General features: G+C 33.1%; 1 protein-coding gene across 5 annotated transcripts in view; it reads left to right on the top strand.

Annotated features, from left to right (window-relative positions):
* Positions 1–530: 530 nt before the first annotated feature.
* The window catches only part of LOC119633112 (synaptotagmin 1), a 46,810-nt gene continuing 30,305 nt past the window's right edge, over positions 531–17,035 (top strand). For 2 of the 5 annotated variants that reach the window (XM_038026362.1, XM_038026360.1), the window contains exon 1: positions 531–615. The gene's annotated coding sequence lies outside the window, so the exon portion shown is untranslated. The remainder of the gene's footprint in view (positions 616–17,035) is intronic. The other 3 variants (XM_038026363.1, XM_038026359.1, XM_038026361.1) reach the window with 3 other exon arrangements.

The raw sequence follows: 17,035 nt of genomic DNA, 5'->3' as shown, positions 1-17,035 counted from the left end.
TGTACATAAAAGCTCTTTCGAGTTTTATTAAGTCAACGTTTTGTCCACTACAACTAATAGTCTTATCACTGAGAGACCAAAAGCTTTTAAACGACTATCACATAAAAATTTCATGCATGACACTGCGAAATAAGAGATAAAGAGATTATTTAAGAGATATTAAGCTTGGAAAAGTTTCAAGAATAATTTAAATGTCAAGGAATATTTAAAAGTTATAATAAACAGCAAGTTGCCAAGCTTGTCCAAAAAAGCCGCAAAAGGAGATGAAATTTTCAAAAATGATTAATTTTTATAAATAAAAATGTACATTAATTTTTAAATAAATTTAAGATAATTCTTTGAATGAATAAGAAAGTATATATATAATAAAAATACATTTTTATATTAGAAAATTCAACTCTACAATTAAAGCTTAAGTTATCGATTCCGTTGTTTATCACACGAACTTATACATGCGCATAAATTTTGAAAATCAAAAGTAAAGTAACAAAGCTTTTTTCTGTAGGACATATTATTGGCTACATTATCCCACAAACGCGTACGAACATCGACCGTGAACGTTTAGAGAAAAAATTTATTTTGCAGCATCTAATTAATACAGAAGAAAAAAAAAAGGTGATTAGCATGAAAAAAAGAAAAAAAAAAATATTATAAAATCAAAAGGAAAAATGTTCTTCCTTCATCGAGTGTTTAACTAAAATTCTTTATTTATATTAAGAGATTATTTTTTCATTTAAAAGAAAAATAATTTCATTTCAATAAATCTTTAAAGGAGAAAAGTGAAAAAAAAAAAAAATTGGCCACCATTTATTGAGGTTTTTTTTTTTTTTTTTTTTTTTTTTTTTTTTTGTCCTTTCGATATTGGGGATACATGCTAATAATGATAAAATGAAACGGGGCCACTAACGCAACGCAAGGGAATTTCTGTTAAATAATAGGCGAAATAAGCAAAATATAAATTTTCTTTACTATCTTTAAACAGTGAAAACAACAACGACAACAAGAAAAAGTTAAAAAAAACATTTAAATTAATTATTTCAACGCAACAAAATATAAAAAAAAGAAAAACTGTTTGTATCTTTTAAAAACCGTAAAAAACTATATATATATATATATATATATATATATACAAATATATGTATATAAATTACGGTTAAAGCGAAAGGTAAAATCAATAAAAAGCAAAACCTAAAAATATATAAAATTATTTAAAAGTATTGAGAAAATATTAAATGAAGAAAATCTCTATTCATTCTGAGGTAGCACGTCGACATCATTCTTACCCCCCCCCAACTTGGATATGGATTATAGTCGTCAGCAAAAAAAGAAAAAAAAAAAAAAGCGCAGTAGAATAATCTCTAAATAAAGTATAATTTTACCAATATTGGCGAAGCCCATTGCATAAAAGAGAAAAGGAGGAAAAGACTTTTGTTCAAATGTCAAAAAAGTCAACATGAAACAATAACCAAACTTTTTATCTTACACACTCTTAACGATTGTGAACTTACACTTACTTTTCTTCCTACTTCTCTTTCCCACGTCTCATATCTATCACACTTGACTGCTAAAGCGAATTCAAACTAAAAAAGCTTTAGCACATGCACTCTTAAAACTTTATGTGCTTACTCTCGCTCGCTCTCTCTCTTTCTCTCTCTTTTTCTCCGCCTTACTTTCTTATGCTTTTTCTCTGAATTTTTTTTTTTTTGTCGCTCATATCAAAACACCGAAACAAACAAAAATTATAAATGATGTGAAAACATCACATACGGTATTCTCACTCTTAACATTTCTACACTCTTTTTTTACCTTTTCTCTCTCTCTCTTTTTCAACGATTGCTATTGCTGTTCCATTGGAATGAAATAAGAACAAGAACAATAACAACAGCATAAGGACTATTACCACTTAACCAAATAAAATATCTTTAATATACAAAAGCAATTTTTTTTTTATTTTTTTGCCTATGTCAGCAACAAAAACAAAAAGAGAAAAGAGTTCTCGTAGGTGAATCTTGCCAATTATATTGATTTCATGACTTAGTATTGTGCCTATTGTTTTCTTCCTTTTTTTTTTTTTGTTCGCTTTCATTGTTGTTGTCATTGCCTTTGCACACTTTTGAACCCAGAATGTTGTAAGATATGCGTTAAAAATGCATCAATTTTAATGGGAAAATAAAGTCATTGACTTGAAACTTGAAAAGAATGTTGCATTAAACCATTAAATTGAAAGCAATGTTCTTAAAAACTGCAGCAGATAAACATGTCATCAATTGCCGATAGTTCCACTCTTCAGAAGTAACTTAAACGCAAATATTTGTTTTTGGAACGTCCAATGAAATCCTTTTATGAACACTATTAATACCGGTAGTAATTAAACTTTTTTCCATTCATATTCTTTGAGGTGCTGGATTGCATCTAGCAAAAGAATTTGATATGCAAACTATTTTCGTTGTAGACTTACCTCCCTTTTATGGAGAAGATATTTTCAAAGAAATATTCATTAAATTTACCGACATCGGGCGACTGTAACAAGACCGTGAGTAGGTCTAAAAAGTGTTATTATTTTAATATTTCGTCTGTAGTTCCTCTCAAAATACGGATATAAGTTTTTGTTACCCATTTCTCAGTTTCATTTATCAATTAGATGGCATTTTTAACGGACCTAATATTAAGATAAAACATTAAACCTAAATAGCGTATCAGTTCCGTAGGGGATGTGAACGCTTAATGATCAGGCCTCAATAATTTGTCCGGCATAAACAACGATTCTGTTTAGCACTCGGGGAAAATTTGTGAAAATTGTTATAATTTTCTTAATAATTAAAGCATAGGTGTTAATGCTAAGACCAACTTCGCCATCTCACTTTCGAAAGCCGAGAACAATGTTCGACGATTCTGTTAACTGCCGATATTTTTTTTAGCGTAAGATATTAGGTATTTTTCTAATATATGCCCGTCCGTCCATCCCACCATCCTAGTTATAGTCGGTTTAAAAATACGCCGGCAATAACAGTCAACTAGAAACATCTGAAGAAAGAAGAAGTTGTAAGGATTTGTCAGAGCCATGAGCATAATGAATGCAATAGAGAGCTTTCTTGAAAATGGTAGCTATTTCATATTCGTTCTAAGCACGAATAAAACTTTTTGTACATTTGTATTAAATGGTGGATAGTGAAGAGGCACTCTAAGGTGAATTTACAACAGAGTTGGTTGTTTTTTAACTCCGAATAGCAATCTACAAGTTTTTTCTTGTCGAGAAAAATTTGTAGAAAAAATGTTGTTTCATTCTACACGAAAAGTTTCCTTTTGTGCCCTACCAAGGCAAAGCAGCATTTTCGCCATACTTTACTTCTATTACTAGCGAAAATATATAAAATAAAAGCGATGAACGGGTAAAATGCTAGTGCCATAACCGGTTTGCGAAATTTCGTTTCGACGCTTCTGCATTACGTTCCGGAAGGCCAGTAGGAGCTGATAAAGACAGAATAAAGCCATTCGCGAGATCACTGACAGTTTAAGTCTGTCGAATTCCATTGTTCTTGATAAAATATTTCACAAACTCTGAAGAAATTGGCTTTTGTTTTGGTCAAAAGAACGAAATTTCTTTCCGATTCAATATAACCAACTAAACAGCGATCGTGTTGGGCGCAAAATAGGCGAGAAAGGCTTGCGAAGCCTGTAGAGATAATCTGAATTAACAGTCAGCAGCATATTCTAATTAATGCCGAGCAATTTAAAATTGTTGCACTTGTCAAATGCCTTATTATTCTAGCCAGAAGTAGTAAAATCCACACTGCACCTTACTCCACAGATTTCAGAACTTGTCTTTTAACATTTCAGTTTTTTCAGTTTTTCTCATTGCATATTCAAAGGGTTAAGAGTAGTGTAAATGAAAAAACTAAACTTAACTAAATGCAATATAAATTAAAACAATGCTTACAACACTTGTGTTAAAAACAAACTGAATATATATCATATTTACCATAATTAACCTAAATATCCAAAGCACTGCAAGCATATGTATGAGTATTGTTGTTGAAGTCGTTAAGGAAAAATTGCGAAAAATAAACGACAAGAATACAATGCAAGCAATAAAAAATTCGGCTATAGCCGCATCTTTTATACCCACCACCCATATATTAAAATAATATATGCGAATATTTATTGCTAAAGTTTATAATTAATAAGCAAAAGTTCATACTTTCCGGCTATTAAAAGCGTAGAGGTGGCCTGAGTTACGTTCTACTTTGACCGATGAGACCCATCTTGCAATGTTGATGTTGACTTGGACGTCGATATCCTAATTTTTACAATCAAAGAAATTTTTTCTTTAGACGGACAGACGGACAGACGGACATTCCTAAATCATTCAGAGTTTGATACTGATCGAGAACACATACATTTCAAGAAGTCATTGAAGCTTTTATCAAAGTGTTGCAGGCGTTTTGAAAAGTAAATCTACCTCTGTTCGTTGATGGTGGGTATAAAAACTGTTGAAATACTTGCAGGCAAACCAGAAACTCTTACTCGAATTTCTTTTTATTCTTAATCCTTCATTCACTTTTACCTCTTAAAAGAATAGCATTGAAGAAGAAAATAAATCCCTGAGTATTTCCTTAATATGAAAGGAAAATGTAAATTATACGATCTTCGTCAGATACAGAAAATGGACGTGTATTCAAGATTGCATATATGCCATAAGGAATTATTAATAACCGCTAACTGCTTCAGATACGATACAAAGCGCTTTTTATATAAAATTAAAAGGTTTTTTTTTTAAATATGACCAACCACTCGGGGGATGTCCCCTAACAGGGTTACTGGCAGAAAGGTGTGAGGAAAGAGAAAGAAGCAGAAAGGTTGAGGCTACGGGCACTCCTGGGTCACTTTAAGCGCTCAGTCGGTAAGTTATTTAAGTAATTTATGCTTTTACCGACCAGGCACTCATTATAGCTACGACCAAAGAAAATTTAAGATTTGAGCCCGCAAACACTGACTTGATAGTCGCGGTTCTTACCTACTCGGCTGCTCAGGCGGACAAACCATTTAAGAACAAAAACACGTTGAATATAAGCGAATTTTTGCTGTATACTTGCAATTTTATATCAATAACGGTGCAAAGATCGCAGCGGTTCCTTATTTTGGATATATATGTATTTACATATTGGGGTCTGGGGCCAAGAATGACGATCCCAAAGGGTCTTGATACAGACCTGCCATTATTCCAGACACGCTTTAGAATCAATTACTAATTCCAGCCAAAATATCAACAAAAATGATATAAATAAACGCCAATACCTCGCTCCAAACGCAAATATCCGCAACCAAACCCTATCAAATGATTTGAAAATAGTTACGCTTTACGATTTGATTGCAAATTGATGTCATTTAAGACTAAAAAGAGAAAGAAATTATTTGACCTAATTCCCATCAACTTATTTCAAAGAATCGTACTAACGCTAATCGTCACGAGTAATATAAAGTGCTTCGTATACTTCACATGTAACAAATGTTATTCAATGGAAAGGGGTGCCACGTTAATGCTTGCTCTCGGTGAACTTAAAAGTTCACTGTAACTTGCCTATATTGGAATTGCACTTTTGACAGTTAACTGTTAGCATTATGGATAAGCTATGGTATATCCTTCGGATAAGGTTTAACCTCCCTATGGCATCACTAGTTAACACCGCTAGATAAGTTGGCTAGTACTGTGAGCTTATTCCTTCCTTCTGATATCTGCAGAGTCACCTTGAGACCCACGATGTTCTTGTTACACAATTGACTGAAACCTATGAGACCCGGTGCGTATGACTTGCTTATGTTATGTATTATATAGAGTTTGTAATTTCAAAGAACTCCGCCTTTTTCCAACAAGCTATTATAGATGAAGCGGCAAGTTAACAAATTCAACACTATCCAATAAAAATATATGAGTAAAGACGAACACAAGGTATGAATAAAAGTATTCTTAGTATAACTAACGTAGGCTACTGAATGACATGTCGATCTTTTCTTCTTAACTCTTACTAAAGTACACGCAGAAGCCATTTGAGATAACCTTATTGAACTTATTGAAGTTTATTGGGAATGCATTTCCTACAAGGTGTACATAGATCAAGTTTAATAAGGGACATAAAGAAAATTTTATGACCTTGAGGAGAAACAGTGAAAACAGTGTTACATTGTTGGGATCTTGAAAAGCCTATACTCCTTTCATTCATTCATTCCTTAGTCGACTATAATGACATTATGCTTTCATATAAATCATTTTAATGGAGTTTAGTATAACAATGGAAACTAAATTTACTTTTCTAAATGCTCGTTACCCAATTCAGTCCATCTATGCTGCTGTCCGCTGGTCGCAGTCGCAATAACAATTCAATGCAATCGTTAGCCAAAAATAAACAAAACCAAGATCCGAGAAAGGGAAACGAAAGTTTTTTAAGTATTCTTATTCTACTTATATGTGAATCATCGTCGGCGCTACGTAAGCCATTGTACTGCACTATTTATTAAACACGTGCAATAAATTAAGTTCAGTTGACATATATTTTGAACCTAGTTGGTTATTATCCAACAAGAGCTTTCTCGTTTGACAAAAAAAAAAATAAAAAAAAAAAACCAAATGTTGGTAAAAATATATGTATAATTTCCTTTTCTTTATTGAACACGCAAAGCCTCCCTCCCAAGTAAATATAGAAAGATTAATGGTAGTCAACGTCATCAGTGAACAGTATTCTATGTTTTTTTTTTGTTTGCCCCTTTCCTTCCCTCCGTTAATCAGTTTTCCCCGAAAATAAGATAATGGTAAAGATATCTACTCGGCAAAGAGAATGAAATGAAATGAAAAAGGAAAGAAAGAAAACCACATAAACAAATACAAATGGAAAATATAGCACATAACATGCATGCATACATATGTAAAGGTATATAAAATAGGTTGACAAAGGGAGATAGATAGATGATTAAACAGCTTTTATACGGTATGAGGGTAGTTTCTAGGTTTCAGATGTTTTCGGAGACTACTTGTCTACGTTGAATAAGTGAAATTTTTATTTTTGCCCTGCAGAGAAAATGTTACATGTTTTACTTACTTTCTAAGCTTGTTGTTTGTGCGGCGCACAACTGTTTAACTTTTTTCTTTTTCTTTTTCTTTTTGTTTTTTTTTTTTTTTTTTATGTATGGTCTCTGTCTATGAACTATCTATGAAAACTTAGCAGATATGGTGGCAGCTAGTGAATGAAATAGATGAGGGAAACATAAAAAGATTTTATCAGAGATTATGGTTTGAAATTATTACCAGATAACAGCTGACATACTTATATTTTATATATATGAAAAGAATCATTTACAGAAAGAATTTTATTTCTCTTTTAAATAATGGCTTATTTTTTTTTTCTTTTTTAAAGACTTCACTATAGATACGTATAGAAATAGCGGAAGATATGTAATAATTATGGAAACTGGATGAAGTATAATTAAAATTTATAAATACCTTACTTAAAATAAAGATATGGCATAGCTTTCGTGTACGATTACCTGAAAAAAGAATATAAAATGTTTATTTCGATTAGTTAAACTGTTGTGTTGTTAGTACGTAGACTTAAAAAGGTATTAAAGCTAATAGCATAGAGATCGCTTTAGTTATTCTCAAATATTTGCCTCTGTTTATGTTTTTTGTGTAGATATGTGATTTAAATGAAATGCATAGAGTTTTTCAAGTTTTAACTTCCTAAAGGATAAAAGTTTTGTCAGCTCTCCGACATTCGCTTATAATTTATTTTATAATGGTATATTGTCGCCCGTCCCATCGCCGCCTTCTTAAAATTTTGCATACCAACTTTTTATACTATCTATAAGAGAAGAAATTTCCTCTCAAATCGCTGCCAGCAAGCAATGGCATTTTGAGTGAAATCTTCTTAAACGCACAATTGCACATTATTGGCGTCACAAAGGTGGCGCATGCAAACAGTTTTGCGACATTAAGTGTATACACTATATAGCTTCAATCTTTTATTACAATTCAGTGAATTCTGAAGACAATTTTCTTTTTCTTTTCCTGCTCAGTATGAAAGAAGTTTCTTGAATTTAACGTAGAATGAAATAACAAAAGAAAAACAGATCATTATAAGATAAATAAAAATATATATTCACTTTATATAAACCTTCGCTAATACAATAGCGAATTTTTATTTATATTTAACGAATAGCGAATTTTTATTAAACCTTCGCCAATACAATGCAAATTTTTATTTAGCTTTGATTTTGTTAATGGAAAGAGCTATATCTCCCTTTGTATCGCATTTTATATCAATATCTGGGGATATGATTAAAGGAACCTAGGAGGTTAAGTTCTTTAAAAAAAGTCGCTACCAATCGCCACATATATGGTACTCAACCATGTGTTAGTATACGCGAGAGGCAAATATTTATGACAGTTTAAAAGAACCTCTTTTGGAATGCTTTACATACATATACATACGTAAAATCTATCCCAATTGATGTCGTACAATCACGAAAAGCAACTTGAACTGTGATGGATATTATCGCCAGGAGATTCACGCAGCAAAAGGGTTAGTGAAGTCTCTCTTATTCTTTTTTTTTTTCTCCTAAAGCCAAAGTGCACAACCTTTAACTCTTAAAAGCCTCGAATCTATCCCCATTAGCGGTTCTATCTCAACGACGAAAGAAACGACTATTTGGAAAGCTACAGCTTTGTTTTCACCTCGTTGTGGACAGTAGTGCATCGACAGCGTTCAATTCGTTGTTCTATTCGTTGTGTAAGCTAAAAAACTGGCGCTTCAGGAGTGCCCTCCAAACACTTATCTTGGCACTTTGAACAGGCAGAAGCAACTTATATTGAGCACCATTTTCAAAAGACTTAATAAGTTCTTGTTTTCATAAGCAATCGCGAAAGCGTTGTGCCTTATGCGTGCAACAGGGTGTTGGTTGCTGTCTAATCGGCAAGTGTTATGATTGTAACTGCGTGACTAGGCACTCACGATCGGGCATGTTGTACTGCCATAAGCAATATGCGTATATTAGGTAGTTTGGAAATTCGTTGCGCTCCTTCACTATGAAATCAAATAATATTTTTTTATGTAAGGAATAAACTTGTTGCTTGTTTCGAATCAATTAAATTTTTCTGCAATCGTTACGGGTCGATCAGCTTCAATCATAATCTTTAGTTGGTCATCATCCATGGTATTTGATTTACCAGAATGCGGTAAAGTGTATGCTAAGAAATTCCCAGACCGAAATTTCGCAAACCAATTTTGGCAAATGCGTTCTACTAAAGTATTAGTTTCGTCCACAGAATATATTTCTCTATGCTGGTTCTGCAATTCTTTTACCTTCTTTTGGAATAAAAAACAAAAATATGTCTTATATGCTCACCTTGGTGTTCCACGTCTCGCTACTACTTTGAACATTCTTTACAAAATAAACATAAGCCTGATCTACATAACTATAATATGTTTGATTTATTTCATTGACCAAAACCCTTTACGCAGTTCTATTGATCAATCTATCCGGGACTACTTAAGCTGTGTTCAATTCTATTCTTTGCAAGATTAAGGAACTTTTTATTTGAAAACTGGAGATCAAATCCATAACCGTTCAAATGTCCTTAAGTCTAGTGAAAATGGGGTACGTAACGAAAATGATTGAAATTCGTTCTTTCTTTACTTTTGACAAACACCGCATATGAACCATTCTTAAAATCGAGCCAATCCGCTTTATACCAATTTTGAAGAAAGGAACACCATATATATTTTGAAAACGTGAAGGGATATGCTTTTCGCCCTTGTTTTTTCTTTTATGTCGGGCCAGAAGTTTCTCTCAAGACGGGTTTTTTAAATTGGAAGAATAGGCTGAAGACTAATGAAGCCATATCACGCGAATAGGATTAATTGAAAGCAATATGAATTATCCTTCCAATGAAAAAAGAAATAGTGCAGTAACATAGAAGCATTTTTAGGCTCAGAGGCGATTCAAACGAATAGCCTCACGTAAGAGAAACTCAGAACAAAAATAAAACTTTGCCCCACTGGAAGGGATTTACAGTCGATCAAACAACTATAATTAATGAGAAAAACTCAGCAAAAATCAGCTTACAGCTGTTAGTAGAGATAAGGTTATATAATACCTGGTATTCTTGTTAAATTTGACAATTTTCCTAAAAGCAAAAAAGAAACTCCAATTCGTACGCTTCCTCCATTTCGACCAATAGATTACAGTCCATCATCTCTGCTAGCTTCAAATGGAACTACAAGAAGAAATGCAGGTTCAGCAAATTTGTATCATAAAGGCTCCTATTGTTAGATCGCAGCCTTATACGGACAAAGAATCTACTTTCGATCTTTTAGCGACGGAAACTGTCGCAAGGTTCAGATCGGACCACGTTTTCCACCACTTTCCATACAACGCCTAATATTCGATTATGGGAAGTCTACATGTTGACTATTGCATAACCATAGGATAAGATATTTAACGATGCACTGTGACTCCCTATAATATTTTCATTTGTTATTTTTATTAGATGTTTATAGATAGATATCTTGTAAAGTGAAGTATTCTAATTGGTACAAATTATGTTGACTGTTAATTTAGAAACGAATTCAATCCAGGATAGTTGTTTAAGTGTCAGATATCTAGCGTTATTTTTGAAAATGCGATTTTGTCAACTAATACGTATAAAGCGGACCCGATAAAGACTTTATAAGATATCTTGTAAATCAAACAAAGTGACATGGTTAATATATCCACAACTTGTGGAGCGTTGACTTTGAAAGACGCATTTTCTTATTAAAAACATTTCTTGTCATTCTTTTGCATTCTCAATAAAATTACTTTCCTCCTTAATGCATTAAGAACTTTGTGTCTATATTAAAAAACCTTTTGTGATATTATGAAACACTTGTTTATCAATTATTAAATAAGTGAACTATTAAATAGTAATACGTTCAGAGAGATTCTTTTTATTAGAACGAGACTTAATAATGTCAAGACCAATGTTCTGATATACGTCATCAATTAATGCTTCTTTGATAATAGCAACAGCTCAGCGCTTTCAACGGAACAATGTTCATATTGTAAAGTCATTTTATCAAGTCTCTTGTCATACAGTAGTTGATTATTGATTTGCGTAATTTCATCAACTGATAGCACATTGAGTAATCCCCCATAAGGAAAGCTTAAGGTTAGTGAAACAAAGTTAATCGTACGCTTGGCTTGAGTTATGATTTTTTCCTCTAAGATTCTTGTAATGTGAGCATATTTTTCATCATAATTCTGAAAGCTTCATTTTTTGATTACCATTTTCTCCTCCGGAATACGCGTAATGCGTAATGCGGCACCTTTTTCATTACAATTAAGAAGGACTTCCTATCGTAACATAAGCTTTCTTTTGAAAAACTGCACAATTTTAACTCGAGGATCATCTGCATCTAAGTAGTCTGTCAGCAGCACACAGCTTTATGCAGAAGGATGAAATAATCTCAGCTGATGCGATGCATTAGTTCACTTTGAAAAGAGAAGTAATCTTACCACAACAGGGCCGGTAAATACGATTTGTAATGGATTGCAGCTTGAAACAATCAGTTCTAAATCATAATTTGCAATAGATACATACATATATATATATATATATGTAGAACATTTGATGCAATTTACAAAGTCAGCGTAGAAACGTCGAGATTATTCCTCTTACTTCTCTCGCTTACCTCTCAATAGCCAGGGCACCATTTATGGCTGTCGTCCCATTTTTTTAACACTGTCGCTTGATGAGGTTATATGAATCGACTGCTGCTGAGTCGAATGACGCTTTTTATTTTTAATATCATTGGCTTGCGAATTGCGATTTCAATGCAAGAAAATGCAAAGAAGAAGGCGAAGAAAGTAAATAAATAAGCCAAATAACAATTATTGTCAATTTATCTGTTCGAGTGGCCAAATAGGTAAAGCGTCTCAACTAAGAACTCAGTGATCTTGGCTTCAAATCTCAAGTGCGGTAGAGTTTTCGATAAAGCCGACAGCCTTAGATGCCTAGTGTTTTAAGACCTTTGTCTTAAAATTTATTTCTCTGGCTAGATTATTAAGAATAACAGTAATAACATTGTCAGATTATCTATTATTTTTCGATATATTTTGGAGTTCCTGTCATAAATAGAGTTACGTAGACTTTATATCCATTAATTGTACTAAATCTGTGCATTTTGCACTGACATTTCCCGGTATTTTTCCTTTGAATATGTTTTTCGATACCAATTTTACCGTCGAATGTATTTCCATTCGACACTGACCAAAATCGTATACATTCTCGCTAGTCGATGTCGACAGCAAAAAAACCAAACGTAAAAATTACCGTCGAGTTTATTGGACGTCGGCAAACTCAGTACATTTTGCTCAGTTAAAGTAAACAATTAGCTAATCATTCTGTTGCGTACCGGAAAAACTTCATATAATAATAAAAAAACAAAATCTTCGCTTGAATGGATAGATTTAACTGGAAGTACACGTTCCAACCTCAACATTCTCACAGCATCATGTAAATGTCGGTACAACGCAAAAAAAGAAAGAAGAAAACTTATTTGAATGAACGAACTTAGATATAAAAGCACCACTTAACTGAAACACATACAAGTGTAAAACAAAAAGATACTTAAGCCGCTACAACACCTACGGTTTAGAATATGCATGTGAACTATTAATATGGAATTGCACAATACTACAAACAACATTTGTTTAAACGACCACGCAAAATATCATTCATGTAAACAACGGTCACTGACTGAGCGTATTTGTGTGTAGAAGATGATATTTAGGAACGACGGTAAGACAAATACGAAAGATACTTGAAAAAGTAGATAAAGTCTATTTAATTATTCACCTTAAAGCTTTTAATTATCAAGATTAAGCCGGAAATTGTGGCTTGCATTCACTGACACCTTAAGAGCCTCGGAGGGGAAGACATTAACGCGATTTTTAGATTTGGGGTTAAGCGAAATATTGTCATTTCGTGAATTTTATTCATTTATTTGCAATTTCAACTGTAATAACATTTCATAACTGACCGTAGTAGCAAATATTTATTAAAATTTTGAATTACTAATAGCTAAGGACATTGCGACAGCCTAAACGAAGTAAGAACTTTATAGGTGGCCAAGGCCGACTGGTAGATACCCTACACCACTTCGCTTGGTACAGTTATTCACTCGTTTTGTTGATAACGCACTGAAGATTAAACATTTTCTTCATGCATAGGCATCCGTTTCATAGAAGCTCGCATATTGGAGAATGACCACAACATCATGACATGGTCGAAATTTCGCAAACTTAATTTACTTTCGAAACATTTTATTATTTTTCAGTTTCCGCCTTAAAAGCTAGGATTAAGTTTGCATTCCCTGTATTTCACGATATCTCCAGTTGGGCTCTGAAATATAGACCTATCTAATCCAAATTCTGTATTGGTAACTATTGTGATGGTTTATGCACCAGTTTTCATTATGAAATATTAAAAATTAAATCTTTTTCTGAAGAGCTTACCATTCATGAGAAATTCTACATGAGGCAATAGATCCACGTGTTTCAAATTTGGCCAACTTAATTTTGATGCCGAATTACTACCGTGAACAAATTTTCATCATAAAACATTAACAATTATGCCTTTTTGGCATGTAAAGATTTCCTTTTTCTGAGAATCCTTTTATGTGGCGGTACCAAAAAAGCAAACCATACGGATTGCAAATTCGGTAAGATCGATTTCCAAGTCAATTCACTCTTATGAACTAATCTTCACTATGGAGTATTAAAAATGATTATTTTTTACTATATAAAGACTTAGTTTTCGAAGGAAAGGTTCAATGAGAAAAAAGTTCCCCTAACCAAACTAAATATTTCGTAATAATTTCGAATGTCCAAGTTTTATTACTCAGCGAGTTTTGGCGAAAAATTTTGGAAATTGCGAAGTTTTTCGGCTAAGGTGCACCGATTCGAACAATTTTCAATAGCGGTGGTTCTTGTGTCAACTTATAGCAGTGTACCAAACTTCATCAAAATATCCCAATAATGGCGACCTTGAACATTAAATTACAGGGATAGACGGACGAACAGACAGGCTTGGATAGTTGTAATAAAAAATAGTTGTATTTCCACTCGTTCTCCCACTCCCGCACAAGTGTGTGTAGCGCATAAACAGTGTTTTTGCAACAATTATTTTTTGAATGGAAGAAAAGTAATATTCGGCGAGGTTATTACGTGCACTAAATATTAAAAAAAATGTTTTCATAAATTTACGGAGAATTTATCCTTAATAGCATCTAAATCGTGTTTCAGGAAAGACGGTATGACTTTTTCCTCACACAATATTTAATCAGTCTTTCTGTTCTTGTCAGTTGGAGTCAGTCTAGAAATCAGTCAAATTTTTTCTCGAAACAACCATTCTCCTATTGCGCTTGATCTCTTGATATCTTTAAGCAAACTATCTTCCCAGATGAGATTCAGTCCCATTTCAATGGTTTAGTGAATAAGTAACAGTGTTTTTTCCTGTGTAAGGCATTTCCATAATTAAACAACGTTACAGAATTTTTCATGGCTTGAAGTGGAAATTATTGCTTCAAAGAACATCTAATCTTGACGAGACAGAGTTACATGCCGTATAGCCCGTGAACCAATCGATTCATTACATCTAAATTTTGTAGATCGTCGCAATCACAAAAATGAAGGGAGAAAGCCCAAATTTAGGACAAACGCGTCCTGATTAGTTAGGACTATGAGTTCAAAAAATGGGCATGATCTGCTCACTGACACGCCCATAGTTGAGAAGAAAATAAAACTTTTTCGGACTTCACCAAAAATCTGTTCATTCTCTCCAAAATATTTTTGAAATCCTATGACCCAAATTTTCGCTGAACTCACTTTTATATTTAGTCAAAAACTGTTCCACTCAATTTGCTATCACGTCGCCAATATACGGGAAATATATTGAAATTTCAATTCTGTCATTAATTATGAAACGGTTAGTAAAGCGAACAGAACAAGTTTTGCACCGAACATGGAAGTCGTTCTGGCAAATATTTAGTTGGCAATTTTTCACAAATATATTCACGGGATCGAAAGTTATAAATGAAAAGTTAAATATATTCTCGTAGCATGTTCTAATTTCTTTTGCATTGCAGGGATCTCTGTCAACAGATTGTACCCATTTTTTAGCCTCATATTCTTAATCGATCAAAACATTTTTCGATGCAGTCTAAATATAGGTCCAACTGACTTTAGCTCAATTGAATCAATTTTCCGTCATTTCTTCAACATAATTTACCTATAATAAAAAGGTTTTAAAAAGTGATTGCAGAGAAATTATAAAATAAAAACAATTCAAAGTGACATTCAAAACGTACTTAAATGGAATGAGATAGCAGAAAATTAATTAAAATAAGCAAATGAAAACATTGTGGTATAGGGCTTACTAGATGGTGAAGTGCCCTACTCCAAGTCGCCTAATAAATCGTTTTTAACCGATTTTCGTTATAAATATATCTTGATCTCAGTTAAAATATGACTTTCTGTGCGAATTTTTCTTCGAGAGAGACGCAAGTGTGAATCAACTTGATCCAAACTCAGTAAAGTTAATTTTTCGTATCATTCTTTCTCTATTTCTGTCACGTACACTTATTTCTTTATATAAACATATCTCATGATAGAATGCCAGGAATTAAGTACGTTTATGAGAATGAGGTTCGAAAGATTTTTATATCTCAACTTCTCGAGTTCAATGTGGTAAGTACTAATTTTCACCCACTGAAAGGGCTAGAAAAATACATAGACAAACCGTAAACTTGCACATAAGCAAAAAAAAAACGGACGGACAGATGTTTATTTCTTCAAAAAACGCTTTTTGATCCAATTCGTATAATTAAGGACAAATCTACCGCAAATCCTTGTTTCTTTGAGTTTTCCTACAGCTGTACAAACTTAATATATCTTTACCGCATTGTGAATATACATCAATGCCTGCCCAATTGAAGCACACAGTTAAGTGTACTAGAAGTGTTATATGAAGTGGAAAACTGATAAAATGCATACTTACATAATATTTCCACAGCTTGAGATTAACATTTGTACGACTATTAGTAAGAAAATATGACGCGTGTATAAAAAATTTTTTTTTTATTTCACATGTGAAAGAAACATAACTTGTATTACAGGGTATATCCTCTTTGTGCAGTGGCATGTAATACCTAGAATGACCTGACTGAGACCCACCTCTTATTATACCGAACAATTCAGAATCATTTTCTCAGTCGATTTAAGCTTGTCTGCCTGCCCATCTAGTATCTGTCTATTCAAACTGCAGGTCGCAATAACGGGATATTTGAAAGAAATTTGCTGCGCTTTAGTTTCAGATCGGCCCACTTTTTCAAACACACGCCATATAAATATATTACTTTGTTTTCGTAAGTTGTCGTATGAAAACGAAATGTAGAAATTTCGCGACAAAAATCGCTTACCGATAGTACTTCGGCATTCTGAATTTGTGTGAATTGGATCGGATGGGGCATTTTTACAAAACTCTCTCCATCTAACCGTCCTACGAAAACTGAATCTTTATATGATAAGAAGGCATAATTTTCAATGCTTATTGATGAAAACTCGTTCACAATATAACTTTGCATACAAGTTATCCTTGCTAAATTTGGATAGCAATCTATATCAGGATTATAATGAGGATATGATGAAAGCTAGTTCTTCATCGACCATAGGGAATTTGTATCACGTAGGCCTACATTTTTAACCTCACCAAACCATAAGGGTACTCATGAAAGCGAGCCCTTCCACGGCGACAAAGTCTAATTTGTGGTTTGTTACAACGGAAATAACTTGGAAATAATAAAATCACCGACCAGCACTCCAATGTGAGGATTTTCCTAAACATTATACATTCGCATAAAAATATATTATTATGAAAATTTGTGAACTCTGTTAGGCGCAGTGGCGTAGAATGGTCGGCATTGCTCCGCTATAGCATTCTTACTTG

The sequence above is a fragment of the Glossina fuscipes genome, unplaced genomic scaffold (genome assembly GCF_014805625.2).
Source record: "Glossina fuscipes isolate IAEA_lab_2018 unplaced genomic scaffold, Yale_Gfus_2 2, whole genome shotgun sequence".
NCBI lineage: Eukaryota > Metazoa > Arthropoda > Insecta > Diptera > Glossinidae > Glossina > Glossina fuscipes.
This window is presented reverse-complemented; position numbering and strand designations above follow the sequence as displayed.